We start from the raw sequence: 14,005 nt of genomic DNA, 5'->3' as shown, positions 1-14,005 counted from the left end.
CTCCAGGTCTGAACTGAATGTGGGCCCTGCTGGCATGGTGCCCCAGCACGCCGAGAAGCAGGGAGCATTTATGGCTTGTGGGAGTGATTCAAAACAGGAAAGAAAAGAGAAAAGGGGTAGGAGGAACAGTGTGGTGGTGGCACAATTCCTAGAGATTCAGAGAAAGATGTTACCCAGGCATCTCAGACTCAAAGTAACCAAAACTAAAGTCCTTGTTTTTACTTCTTCCCGTATGGGCTTCTCGTCTCCCATCCAGCCTTCACCATCTCCCCCAAAGCCCTGGATCCAGTTGGTCCCCAGGTCTGAGCAGTTTTGCCTCAGAAATGTCTCTCTTCCCTCACTTTCCATTTGTACCCCTCAACTGTCACTCTAGGTCAGTCTGTCATCAATTCTTGCTTGGGTTAAACAATTTACACTCTCCCCACCCAACCCCCCACCCCAGCCCAGCTGGCACCCCAGTGGCAAACTCTCCACACTGAAACCAGAGTGGGTTTTTTGAAAGTCATGATCCAATCCCTACTTAAGAAATGATCCTTTGCTCCTGTTGCCTAGGAGATAAACCTCATCTCCCACCCAGATATACCCTTGCCTATGGCTACATCCTCATTCAATAAACATTGTGTTGCTCGTTTATCCACTCCATTCAATAAACATTTGTTGAGCACCTACTATGTGTTGTAGGCACTGGGACAACAGCAATGAATAAGACAGGCCAGGTCCCTGCTCTCAAAAGGCTTGGACGGCAAGACAAAGACAAGTAGACTATATGTATAAATAAAAGCTCCTTCAAGATGGTAGCCATGTCATAATCATCTTTGTGGTCCAGTGCAGACATTTTAGGCAGTCAAGACTCTTTAATGGAGGAAATAAAATTGTAGGTTGTCTGTGAAGATTCACTGAGGTTATAGACAGAATGTGGACAAGTGCCTAGGCAGAAGTATGGATCCTTCTAAGCCTTTCCCTTAGCTTACATCATTACAGGACCAGGCACGGAAAACTGTCATCTTAAACATGAGTAAAAGAAAGTCCTAGGCAATAGTAAGCATTACTTCAATTAAGTGCTGACCCCTTCCTGCTAATGGTGCTGGTTTCTCCTTCAATCAGAACAGTGAAGGAAGGGGAAGGGGGGGGGCGGGGGGTGACATGTAAAGATTCCTCAGTTCAGTTATATGGATATTAAAACACATTGTACCCACCAGCCATCTTCTCTTTGCTCCTTACAGCCAGTGGGTATTATCACCATTCATTCATTCATTCATTGCCCCACCATATGCCAGGCACTAGCTGAACACTGAGGAACAACCGTAAAAAAAGACACAGCTCTTGTGTTTCAGGAGCTTCCAGTACAGTGGAAGAAGTAAATAAGTGAGCCAGCCATTACTGTGGTGTGGTAAATGCTAAGAAAAGAGTATGCACAGTGTCCTAGGTAGGCGAGGAAGGAAGGGGTAAGGGAAGGTTCCTCTGGTTGACTTCTAAGCTGGAGGAGAGGAGAGGTGGAGGTGAAGAGTAGAGAGAGTGGTGGGGATTCAGGATGCTCTGAATTGTCTGGATCACAAATTTGAGAGTTAGGATGAGGCACTTAGGATATTAAGGGAAGCAGCCCCAAACATAAAGGGCCTTTGTGTGCCCTGCTAAGAAATATAGATGTGGGACTTTTATCTTGGGGACAGGGGGGACCTACTGACAGGTTTTAGCAATGATAGTATAGAAAATTCATTCTGGCCCAGTTTGATAATGGACCACAGAGGCTGGGGCCTAACACCAGTGAGAAGGTTTCGTAGCAATGTAAGCAACAAAGATGATGGTAGCTTAAACTATGGAAATGGTGGCAGGCATGGAAAAGCTGGAATAGAGACACCAAGAATCAGGAGGATTTGGTAATTGATTGGATGTGGGCATGAGGAAGAGGGAGGTGTGGAGGAGGACTGCTGAGTTTTTGGCTTGATTCACTGGATGAAACAGGACAAAAACAGGACACTATTGCCCAAGAAAGGGACTGTAGGGAGGTAGTAAGTTAGGGTGGAGAGGAAGAAAATGCCAAATTTGATTTAGGACATATAAACGTGAGGTTACCTGTGGGACATCCAAATAGAGATGTCCAGGAGGCAGCTGGAATTTCAGGTCTGGAGCCCAGAAGAGAAGGATCTGGGCTGGAGATTAAAATTTGTTGTCATCAGGGTGTTGGTGGCATTGGAAACCAGGGGGTGAATGAAATCCTCTAGGAAGAGTAAGGAATGAGAGGTAAGAGAACTGAGGGTGGTCTTCTGGTGAACTACAAGCACAGGACGGAGACTAAGAGGAAACAGCCACATGGTGAAATACTGGCGAAGAGTGACACAGTGAGGACTTCTTTCATACATGCAGCACTTAGGATTTCTTGGCCTAATGTGACACAAAGTGGAGAGGAAAGGCAAACGGGATGATTCAGAAATTGAAAGGGTCAAACAAATTAGAAAAAATAATTATCCCCTCTGATTGGTGAATATCATTCGTTATTTTCATTATACTAGTTACCATAGTTATTAAGCTCTTTAAAATTTTTTTTTAAATATTGATATGTTGAGTAGATTGTTTCTAAAGATGGTCACAAAACCCCTCCCATTCTGCATAATCTTTTCCAATGTGACTTTGCCATTCCTGCATCAAGAGGTGAAGTTTAATTCCCCCAACCCTTGATTCTGGGCTGGCTTTGACCAGTAGGGACCTGGGTGGTACTATGGGACTTCATGCCTAGGTTTTAAGAAGGGTTTGAATTTCCTATTTTTACCCTCTTGGAAATCAGCCACTAGGCAGAGGAGCTTATTAGGCTAGGCTAACTTACTGAATAAAGAGAGAACATTTGAAGGGAGAATGGCCACGTGGAGACCAAGGCATCCCAACCACCAGCCAGGAACAAGACTCCAGATGCCTGACAGGGCGACTGGATGTCCTCCAGCCCCAGTCAAGCAGGCCTAGCTGACACAGCCTAGAGAAGAGATAAGCTCTACTTGAATTTCTGACCCACAGAATCATGAACAATAAATGGAAGAGTAACCCAGGCAGCATTTCCTGCCTCCTCTCCACCCAGTAGCCCCTTACCCCCACTTCTGTCTGCAGGGATGTCCCTAGGTTTTGGGGTGGTTTGATATGCCGCAAGGGATAACTGAAATAGTGGCTGTGTGTTTGTTTCAGCTCTGGAGAGACAGCCACCGTTTTCAAAATACTCATTTTATAAGAATACTTTTTTTTTTTTCAAAGAATCTAAAATGGCTGGAAGAAGGTTCCAGGAAGGAGAACTAAAAAAACTGATGAATTAGAAAAGGAAGAAAAATTGGAGCAAGAAATAATTTTTTTTTTAACTTGGAGAAGGGGGAAGTATGTAGATCTGGAAGAACCCTACCCCCAGCAGCCCCACTCCCGCTCCCCCCATCCCAGCACTCTACTGAGGCTCAGAAATGGAAATAAACGTGTAATAGGAAGGAAGGGAGTTCACCTTGATCCAGCGCCTGCTATGCACCAGTTGCTGCCTGGTTCACTAGGAATATGGGGGACCTAATTTGACCCATTATATAAAGTCCATGGTTTATTATAACACTTTAGGATTTTTTTGGTAAAGAATTCAATTTTTCCACTCTCCATTCCACTCTTTTTTATCTACCCAGGAAGTGTGAAGCTAGTTAACTGGTTAAGTGGTACTGCAAGGTTACAAAATGAAAACAGCCTTATTGCCTTGGGGTTTTTTTTTTTTAAACAAAATAATATATGCTGATCATAAAAAAATACAAAAAGGAATAAAAAGATGAAAATCTCCTGTAATCCTGCTACCCAGAATTAACCACTATTAACATTTTGATATACATTTTTCACTCTTTTTCTCTGCCCTGCCTTCTCACTACCCCCCACCCCACCCTATAATAAGGTATGCTACTTTGTAACCTGCTTTTTGTTTATTAACTTAATCTATCACTCTGCACGTCAATAATTATAGAGTTCTTACAGCCTATTTAAAAGTATGAGTTTCCATTTTCTCTGGAGAGTCTTAGTTACTACCTTTTTCCTATTGAGACTTCAGAATCCTGGAAATCTTGTCTAGTATCATGGGTATGAAAGGAGGGATGTTCCTTCACAGAGTCATCGCAGCGTCTAAGCTGAGGCACTGGCACAGTCATTTAGCACTAGAAACTCTCGTCTGAAGTGCCCGGTGCAGAACCTCCACATGTGGTACCCTACGACCAAGTGAAACTAGACTAAGCACAAAGGAAGAAAAAAGTCTGGTTTCTGGTTTGGATGCGCTCAGATGACCGTGGTCTCCTGGCTCACTGACAACCCACAGGAGCCATGTGGCTGACAGGGTCTTGGTGCTCCAGCTGGGTGTCAGGCCAGTGCCTCTGAGGTGGGAGAGCTGAGTTCAGGACATTGGTCCACCAGAGACCTCCCGGCTCCACGTGATATCAAATAGCGAAAGCTCTCCCATAGATCTCCATCTCAACGCTAAGACCCAGCTCCACTTAACGACCAGCAAGCTACAGTGCTGGACACCCTATGCCAAACAACTAGCAAGACAGGAACACAATGCCACCCATTAGCAGCAAGACTGCCTAAAATCATAATAAGGTCACAGACACCCCAAACCACACTACTGGACATGGTACTGCCCACCAGAAAGACAAGATCCAGCCTCATCCTCCAGAATACAGGCACCAGTCCCCCTCCACCAGGAAGCCTACACAACCCACTGAACCAAACTTAGCCACTGGGGGCAGACACCAAAAACAACAGGAACTATAAACCTGTAGCCTACAAAAAGGAGACCCCAAACACAGTAAGTTAAGGAAAATGAGAAGAAATAGAAACACACAGCAGATGAAGGAGCAAGGTAAAAACCTACCAGACCAAACAAATGAAGAGGAAATAGGCAGTCTACCTGAAAAAGAATTCACAGTAATGATAGTAAAGATGATCCAAAATCTTGGAAATAGAATGGAGAAAATACAAGAAGTGTTTAACAAGGACTTAGAAGAAATAAAGAGCAAACAGTGATGTACAACACAATAAATGAAATTAAAAATTCTCTAGAAGTAATCAATAGCAGAATAACTGAGGCAGAAGAATGGATATGTGACCTGGAAGATAAAATAGTGGAAATAACTACTGCAGAGCAGAATAAAGAAAAAAGAATGAAAAGAATTGAGGGCAGTCTCAGAGACCTCTGGGACAACATTAAACAAACCAACTCTCGAATTATAGGGGTCCCAGAAGAAGAAGAGAAAAATAAAGGGACTGAGAAAATATTTGAAGAGATTATAGTTGAAAACTTCCCTAATATGGGAAAGGAAATAGTCAAGTCCAGGAAGCACAGAGAGTCCCATACCGGATAAATCCAAGGAGAAACACTCCAAGACACATATTAATCAAACTATCAAAAATTAAATACAAAGAAAACATATTAAAAGCAGCAAGGGAAAAACAAAAAATAACATACAAGGGAATCCCCATATGGTTAACAGCTGATTTTTCAGCAGAAACTCTGCAAGCCAGAAGGGAGTGGCAGGACATATTTAAAGTGATGAAAGGGAAAAACCTACAACCAAGATTACTCTACCCAGCTAGGATCTCATTCAGATTCGATGGAGAAATTAAAACTTTTACGGACAAGCAAAAGCTAAGAGAATTCAGCACCACCAAACCAGCTTTACAACAAATGCTAAAGGAACTTCTCTAGGCAGGACACACAGAGAAGGAAAAGACCTACAACAACGAACCCAAAACAATTAAGAAAATGGTAATAGGAACATACATATTGATAACCACCTTAAATGGAAATAGATTAAATGCTTCAACCAAAAGACATAGACTGGCTGAATGGATACAAAAACAAGACTCATATATATGCTGTCCACAATAGACCCACTTCAGACCTAGGGACACATACAGACTGAAAGTGAGGGGATGGAAAAAGATATTCCATGCAAATGGAAATCTGAAGAAAGCTGGAGTAGCAATCTTCATATCAGACAAAATAGACTTTAAAACAAAGACTATTACAAGAAACAAAGAAGGATACTACATAATGCTCAAGGGATCAATCCAAGAAGAAGATATAACAATTGTAAATATTTATGCACCCAACATAGGAGCACCTCAATACATAAGGCAAATACTAACAGCCATAAGAGGGGAAATCGACAGTAACACAACCATAGTATAGGGGACTTTAACACCCTACTTTCACCAACGGACAGATCATCCAAAATGAAAATAAATAAGGAAACACAAGCTTTAAATGATACATTAAACAAGATGGACTTAATTGATATTTATAGGACATTCCATCCAAAAACAACAGAATACACTTTCTTCTCAAGTGCTCATGGAACATTCTCCAGGATAGATCATATCTTGGGTCACAAATCAAGCCTTGGTAAATTTAAGAAAATTGAAATCGTATCAAGTATCTTTTCTGACCACAATGCTATGAGACTAGATACCAATTACAGGAAAAAATCTGTAAAAAATACAAACACATGGAGGCTAAACAATATACTACTTAATAACCAAGAGATGACTGAACAAATCAAAGAGGAAATCAAAAAATACCTAGAAATAAATGACAGTGAAAACAGGACAACCCAAAACCTATGGGACACAGCAAAAGCAGTTCTAAGAGGGAAGTTTATAGCAATACAATCCTACCTCAAGAAACAAGAAACAACTCAAATAAACAACCTAACCTTACACCTAAATCAATTAGAGAAAGAAGAACAAAAAAACCCCAAAGTTAGCAGCAGGGAAGAAATCATAAAGATCAGAACAGAAATAAATGAAAAAGAAATGAAGGAAACAATAGCAAAGATCAATAAAACTAAAAGCTGGTTCTTTGAGAAGATAAACAAAATTGATAAACCATTACCCAGACTCATCAAGAAAAAAAGGGGGAAGACTTGAATCAATAGAATTAGAAATGAAAAAGGAGAAGTAACAACAGACACTGCAGAAATACAAAGGATATTGAGAGATTACTACAAGCAACTATATGCCAATAAAATGGACAACCTGGAAGAAATGGACAATTTTTAGAAAAGCACAGCTTTCTGAGAGTGAACCAGGAAGAAACAGAAAATATAAACAGACCAATCACAAGCACTGAAATTGAAACTGTGATTAAAAATCTTCCAACAAACAAAAGCCCAGGACCAGATGGCTTCACAGGTGAATTCTATCAAACATTTAGAGAAGAGCTAACACCTATCCTTCTCAAACTCTTCCAAAATATAGCAGAGGGAGGAACACTCCCAAACTCATTCTACAAGGCCACCATCACCCTGATACCAAAACCAGACAAAGATGTCACAAAGACAGAAAACTACAGGCCAATATCACTGATGAACATAGATGCAAAAATCCTCAACAAAATACTAGCAAACAGAATCCAACAGCACATTAAAAGGATCATACACCATGATCAAGTGGGGTTTATCCCAGGAATGCAAGGATTCTTCAATATATGCCAATCAATCAATGTGATACACCATATTAACAGATTGAAGGATAAAAGCCATATGGTCATCTCAATAGATGCAGAAAAAGCTTTCGACAAAATTCAACACCCATTTATGATAACCGCCCCCCACAGAAAGTAGGCAAAGAGGTAACTTACTTCAACATAATAAAGGCCATATATGACAAACCGACAGCCAACATCGTTCTCAATGGTGAAAAACTGAAACCATTACCACTAAGATCAGGAACAATACAAGGTTGCCCACTCTCACCACTATTATTCAACATACTTTTGGAACTTTTAGCCACAGCAATTAGAGAAGAAAAAGAAAATAAAAGGAATCCAAATTGGAAAAGAAGAAGTAAAGCTGTCACTGTTTGCAGATGACATGATACTATACATAGAGAAACCTAAAGACTTTACCAGAAAACTACTAGAGCTAATCAATGAATTTGGTAAAGTAGCAGGATACAAAATTAATGCACAGAAATCTCTTGCATTCCTATACACTAATGATGAAAAATCTGAAAGAGAAATTAAGGAAACACTCCCATTTACCACTGCAACAAAAAGAATAAAATACCTAGGAATAACCTACCTAAGGAGACAAAAGACCTGTATGCAGAAAACTATAAGACACTGATGAAAAAAATTAAAGATGATACAAATAGATGGAGAGATATATCATGTTCTTGGATTGGAAGAATCAACATTGTGAAAATGACTCTACTACTCAAAGCAATCTACAGATTCAGTGCAATGCCTATCAAACTACCACTGGCATTTTTCATAGAACTAGAACAAAAAATTTCACAATTTATATGCAAACATAAATGACCCCGAATAGGCAAAGCAATCTTGAGAAAGAAAAACGGAACTGGAGGAATCAGGCTCCCTGACTTCAGACTATACTACAAAGCTAGAGTAATCAAGACAGTATGGTACTGGCACAAAGACAGAAATATAGATCAATGGAACAGGATAGAAAGCCCAGAGATAAACCTACACACATATGGTCACCTTATCTTTGATAAAGGAGGCAAGAATATACAGTGGGGAAAAAACAGCCTCTTCAAGAAGTGATGCTGGGAAAACTGGACAGGTACATGTAAAAGTATGAGATCAGAACACTCCCTAACACCATACACAAAAATAAGCTCAAAATGGATTAAAGACCTAAATGTAAGGCCAGAAACTATCAAACTCTTAGAGCTAAATATAGGCAGAACACTCTATGACATAAATCACAGCAAGATCCTTTTTGACCCACCTCTTAGAGAAATGGAAATAAAAACAAAAATAAACAAATGGGACCTAATGAAACTTCAAAGCTTTTGCAAAGCAAAGGAAACCATAAACAAGACGAAAAGACAACCCTCAGAATGGGAGAAAATATTTGCAAATGAAGGAACCGACAAAGGATTAATCTCCAAACTTTACAAGCAGCTTATGCAGCTCAATATTAAACAAACAACCCAATCCAAAAATGGGCAGAAGACCTAAATAGACATTTCTCCAAAGAAGATATACAGATTGCCAAGAACACAGGAAAGAATGCTCAACATCATTAATCATTAGAGAAATACAAATCAAAACTACAATGAGATATCATCTCACACCGGTCAGAATGGCCATCATCAAAAAATCTAGAAACAATAAATGCTGGAGAGGGTGTGGAGAAAAGGGAACAATTTGCACTGCTGGTGGGAATGTAAATTGATACAGCCACTATGGAGAACAGTATGGAGGTTCCTTAAAAAACTACAAATAGAACTACCATACAACCCAGCAATCCCACTACTGGGCATATACCCTAAGAAAACCATAATTCAAAAAGAGTCATGTACCAAAATGTTCATTGCAGCTCTATTTACAATAGCCAGGAGATGGAAGCAACCTAAGTGTCCATCATCAGATTAATGGATAAAGAAGATGTGGCACATATATACAATGAAATATTACTCAGCCATAAAAAGAAACGAAATTGAGTTATTTGTAGTGAGGTGGATGGACCTAGAGTCTGTCATACAGAGTGAAGTAAGTCAGAAAGAGAAAAACAAATACCGTATGCTAACAGATATATATGGAATCTAAGAAAGAAAAAAAAAAAGGTCATGAAGAACCTCGGGGTAAGACCGGAATAAAGACACAGATCTACTAGAAAATGGACTTGAGGATGTGGGGAGGGGGAAGGGTAAGCTGTGACAAAGTGAGAGAGTGGCATGGACATATATACACTACCAAATGTAAAATAGATAGCTAGTGGGAAGCAGCCGCGTAGCACAGAGAAATCAGCTTGGTGCTTTGTGACCACCTAGAGGGGTGAGATAGGGAGGGTGGGAGGCAGGGAGACGCAAGAGGGAAGAGATATGGGAACATGTGTATATGTATAACTGATTCACTTTGTTATAAAGCAGAAACTAACACACCATTGTAAGCAATTATACTCCAATAAAGATGTTAAAAAAAACCCAAACAGTATGGTACTGGCACAAAAACAGAAATATAGATCAATGGAATAGGATAGAAAGCCCAGAGATAAACCCACGCACATATGGTCACCTTATTTTTGACAAAGGAGGCAAGAATATACAATGGAGAAAAGACAGCCTTTTCAATAAGTGGTGCTGGGAAAACTGAACAGCTACATGTAAAAGAATGAAATTAGAACACTCCCTAACACCATACACAAAAATAAACTCAAAATGGATTAGAGACCTAAATGTAAGACAGGACACTATAAAACTCTTAGAGGAAAACATAGCAGAACACTATGACATAAATCACAGCAAGATCCTTTGTGACCCACCTCCTAGAGAAATGGAAATAAAAACAAAAATAAACAAATGGGACCTAATGAATCTTAAAAGCTTTTGCAAAGCAAAGGAAACCATAAACAAGACGAAAAGACAACCCTCAGAATGGGAGAAAATATTTGCAAATGAAGCAACTGACAAAGGATTAATCTCCAAAATTTACAAGTAGCTCATGTAGCTCAATAGCAAAAAGCAAACAACCCAATCCAAAAACGGTCAGAAGACCTAAATAGACATTTCTCCAAAGAGGATATACAGATTCCCAACAAGCACATGAAAAAATGCTCAACATCATTAATCATTAGAGAAATGCAAATCAAAACTTCAGTGAGGTATCACCTCACACCAGTCAGAATGGCCATCATCAAAAAATCTACAAACAATAAATGCTGGAGGACTTCCCTGGTGGCGCACTGGTTAAGAATCCGCCTGCCAATGCAGGGCACACGGGTTCAAGCCCTAGTCCGGGAAGATCCCACATGCCGTGGAGCAACTAATCCCGTGCACCACAACTATTGAGCCTGAGCTCTAGAGCCCATGAGCCACAACTACTGAGACCACGCTCCACAACCACTGAAGCCCACGTGCCCAGAACCTGTGCTCTGCAACGAGAAGCCACTGCAATGAGAAGCCCGCACACCACAAAGAAGAGTAGCCCCTACTCCCCACAACTAGAGAAAGCCTGTGCACAGCAACGAAGGCTCAACACTGCCAAAAACAAACAAACAAATAAATATAAAAATTAAAAAGAATAATAAATAAATTCTGGAGAGGGTGTGGAGAAAAGGGAACCCTCTTGTACTGTTGGTGGGAATGTAAATTGATACTATGGAGAACAGTACGCAGGCTCCTTAAAAACTAAAAATAGAACTACCATATGACCCAACAATCCCACTACTGGGCATATAACCTGAGAAAACCATAATTCAAAAAGAGTCATATACCACAATGTTCACTGCAGCTCTATTTACAATAGCCAGGACATGGAAGCAACCTAAATGTCCATTGACAGATGAATGGATAAAGAAGATGTGGCACATATATACAATGGAATATTACTCAGCCATAAAAAGAAATGGAATAGAGTTATTTGTAGTGAGGTGGATGGACCTAGAGTCTGTCATACAGAGTGAAGTAATTCAGAAAGAGAAAAACAAGTACCGTATGCTAACACATATATATGGAATCTAAGAAAAAAAAAAAGGTCATGAAGAACATAGGGGTAAGATGGGAATAAAGACACAGACCTACTAGAGAATGGACTTGAGGATATGGGGAGGGGGAAGGGTAAGCCGTGACAAAGTGAGAGAGTGGCATGGACATATATACACTACCAAACGTAAAACAGATAGCTAGTAGGAAGCAGGGAGATCAGCTTGGTGCTTTGTGACCACCTAGAGGGGTGGGATAGGGAGGGTGGGAGGCAGGGAGACGCAAGAGGGAAGAGATATGGGAACATGTGTATATGTATAACTGATTCATTTTGTTATAAAGCAGAAACTAACACACCATTGTAAAGCAATTATACTCCAATAAAGATGTTTTAAAAAATTAAAAAATTAAAAAATAAATGGTTCTGAAGAACCTAGGGGCAGGACAGGAATAAAGACGCAGACATAGAGAATGGACTTGAGGACACGGGGAGGGGGAAGGGTAAACTGGGACGAAGTGAGAGAGTGGCATGGACATATACACACTACCAAATGTAAAATAGATAGCTAGTGGGAAGCAGCCACAGAGCACAGGGAGATCAGCTCAGTGATTTGTGACCACCTAGAGGGGTGGGATAGGGAGGGTGTGAGGCAGACACAAGAGGGAGGGGATTTGGAGATATATGTATACGTATAGCTGATTCACTTTGTCATAAGCAGAAACTAACACACCATTGTAAAGCAATTATACTCCAATAAAGATGCAAAAAATAAAAAGAAGGGATGTTCCTTTTCAAAGGCCGAACATCTTCCAGCTTCTTTGTGGATTATAATCGAGATTATAACACACACCTGCAGCAGGGTAAATAATAGAAAAAGCTATGGTTAATGGTCTCTGTCCAGCATGTGGCACCAGCAATCTTTTCTTTCTCTTTTTTTTTTTTTTTTTTTTTTTTTTTTTTTGCGGTACGCGGGCCTCTCACCGCTGTGGCCTCTCCCGTTTTGGAGCACAGGCTCCGGACGCGCAGCCTCAGCGGCCATGGCTCACGGGCCCAGCCGCTCCGCGGCATGTGGGATCTTCCCGGACCGGGGCACGAACCCGCGTCCCCTGCATCGGCAGGCGGACCCTCAACCACTGCGCCACCAGGGAAGCCCCATGCACCAGCAATTTTAATTGAAATCTTCTGACTGTTGAGAAGATCTTCTAGAAGAAGGGCAAGGGTCATAAATGTTCTCCCTTGGGGTTCTTCCCTCCAATCCCACCAAGCCTGACTGCAATGGTGTGCAGTCTTCTCAGAAAATCCTTCATTTCACCCCTGAAGACAAGCACATAAGCCCTTTTGGTTTTAAGTGCTATGTTGCTACCGGTAACAGATATAAAACAAATATAGGGATGACCTAACTGACCAAAAACAGACTGGAAGATGTGATAAAGCTTCCAGAATCTGACATGGTCTTTCTACAGTTTAATGAAGCCTATGAGCTCCTTCTCAGAATAATGTTTTGAAGCTCATAAAATGCAATTTGTCAGATTACAAAGGAAACCATTATACTGATATAGTTATCAAAATATTTAAAAAATTGTAATTTAGAAATATAGTGCACGTTCATGAACACATTCAAAAACAAGATCTAGTGTGGGTCTAATAACTGAAGTAATATTGAAGTTGTGATGAACATAAACATGATTTTGAAATGTGCAATAGTTGCAACTCGGTATAGAAACACCTGTGATTTCTATTAGTGACAAAGTCACAGGTCCTGCTGATGCTACTGTGGTTTGTTTTCTATATGTAGTTATGTTTAAGAAAATGCTAAGGTTGAAGACTCCTGAACTCTATTCACAAATGTCTTGGGGGCCTGAGGAACCCCAGATTAAGCACCCCTGCTTAACCTGCTTTTAAGAAGGAAAAATGGACCCTGGTACTCTTCAATCAAGGGAGGGACCCACTAGTATCTCCACCCACCTCACATTCAGTGAAGATCTGACTGCCCCTCTTAACTAAGTTGCACTGAAGCAGGAGGATTGAGTCTGAGTAGCAGTGAATGCAATTTGCATCCCAGAGGACCACCAGACTGGGCAGCCTCACCACCAATCCATTTTTGTTTGGCTCTGAAATGAGCTCTTCCTGGGTGTCTTTCTTTTGGAATGAAGAAACGTGGGGCATGGGGAGAAGGGGATGTAAGTAAAGCACGACCTTGAGAGGCAGTTGCAGAGTCTGAAAATCTGGCTGCACTGGCTCTTCTGGGTATTCTTGGAATAGTCACTTTAACCTGCCCAGCCTTGGTTTTCTCACCTGTAACATGGGAGTTAAATAACTGATACCCAAGGATATCAGGGTGTTGGGAAGAGTGGAAATATGACAGTCTATGTAAAAAATGTTTGGCAAAGACTGAAGCAGTGCTTGTCAAACTCTAATGTGCATAGAATCCCTTGGCGACCTTGCTAAAGGCAGATTCTGATTCTGCAGGTCTGGGGTGGGCACCAAGATTCTGCATTTCTAACAAGCAGCATCCCAGGTGTTACCTAAGCTGTTGGTCTGAGGACCACACTTTGA

The 14,005-nt window shown here is 40.8% G+C and overlaps 1 long non-coding RNA gene across 1 annotated transcript in view; it reads right to left on the bottom strand.

Moving 5' to 3' along the window:
• Window positions 1–11,750: 11,750 nt before the first annotated feature.
• LOC137210008 (uncharacterized) overlaps window positions 11,751–14,005 on the bottom strand; it is a 129,767-nt gene continuing 127,512 nt past the window's right edge. The window contains exon 10 of the long non-coding RNA XR_010936229.1: window positions 11,751–12,299. This is a non-coding gene — a long non-coding RNA (uncharacterized lncRNA). The remainder of the gene's footprint in view (window positions 12,300–14,005) is intronic.

Source organism: Pseudorca crassidens, chromosome 17 (assembly GCF_039906515.1).
Source record: "Pseudorca crassidens isolate mPseCra1 chromosome 17, mPseCra1.hap1, whole genome shotgun sequence".
In the NCBI taxonomy this organism is placed as follows: domain Eukaryota; kingdom Metazoa; phylum Chordata; class Mammalia; order Artiodactyla; family Delphinidae; genus Pseudorca; species Pseudorca crassidens.
Note: the sequence above shows the minus strand (reverse complement) of the source record. Positions and strands in the feature narration are given on the sequence as shown.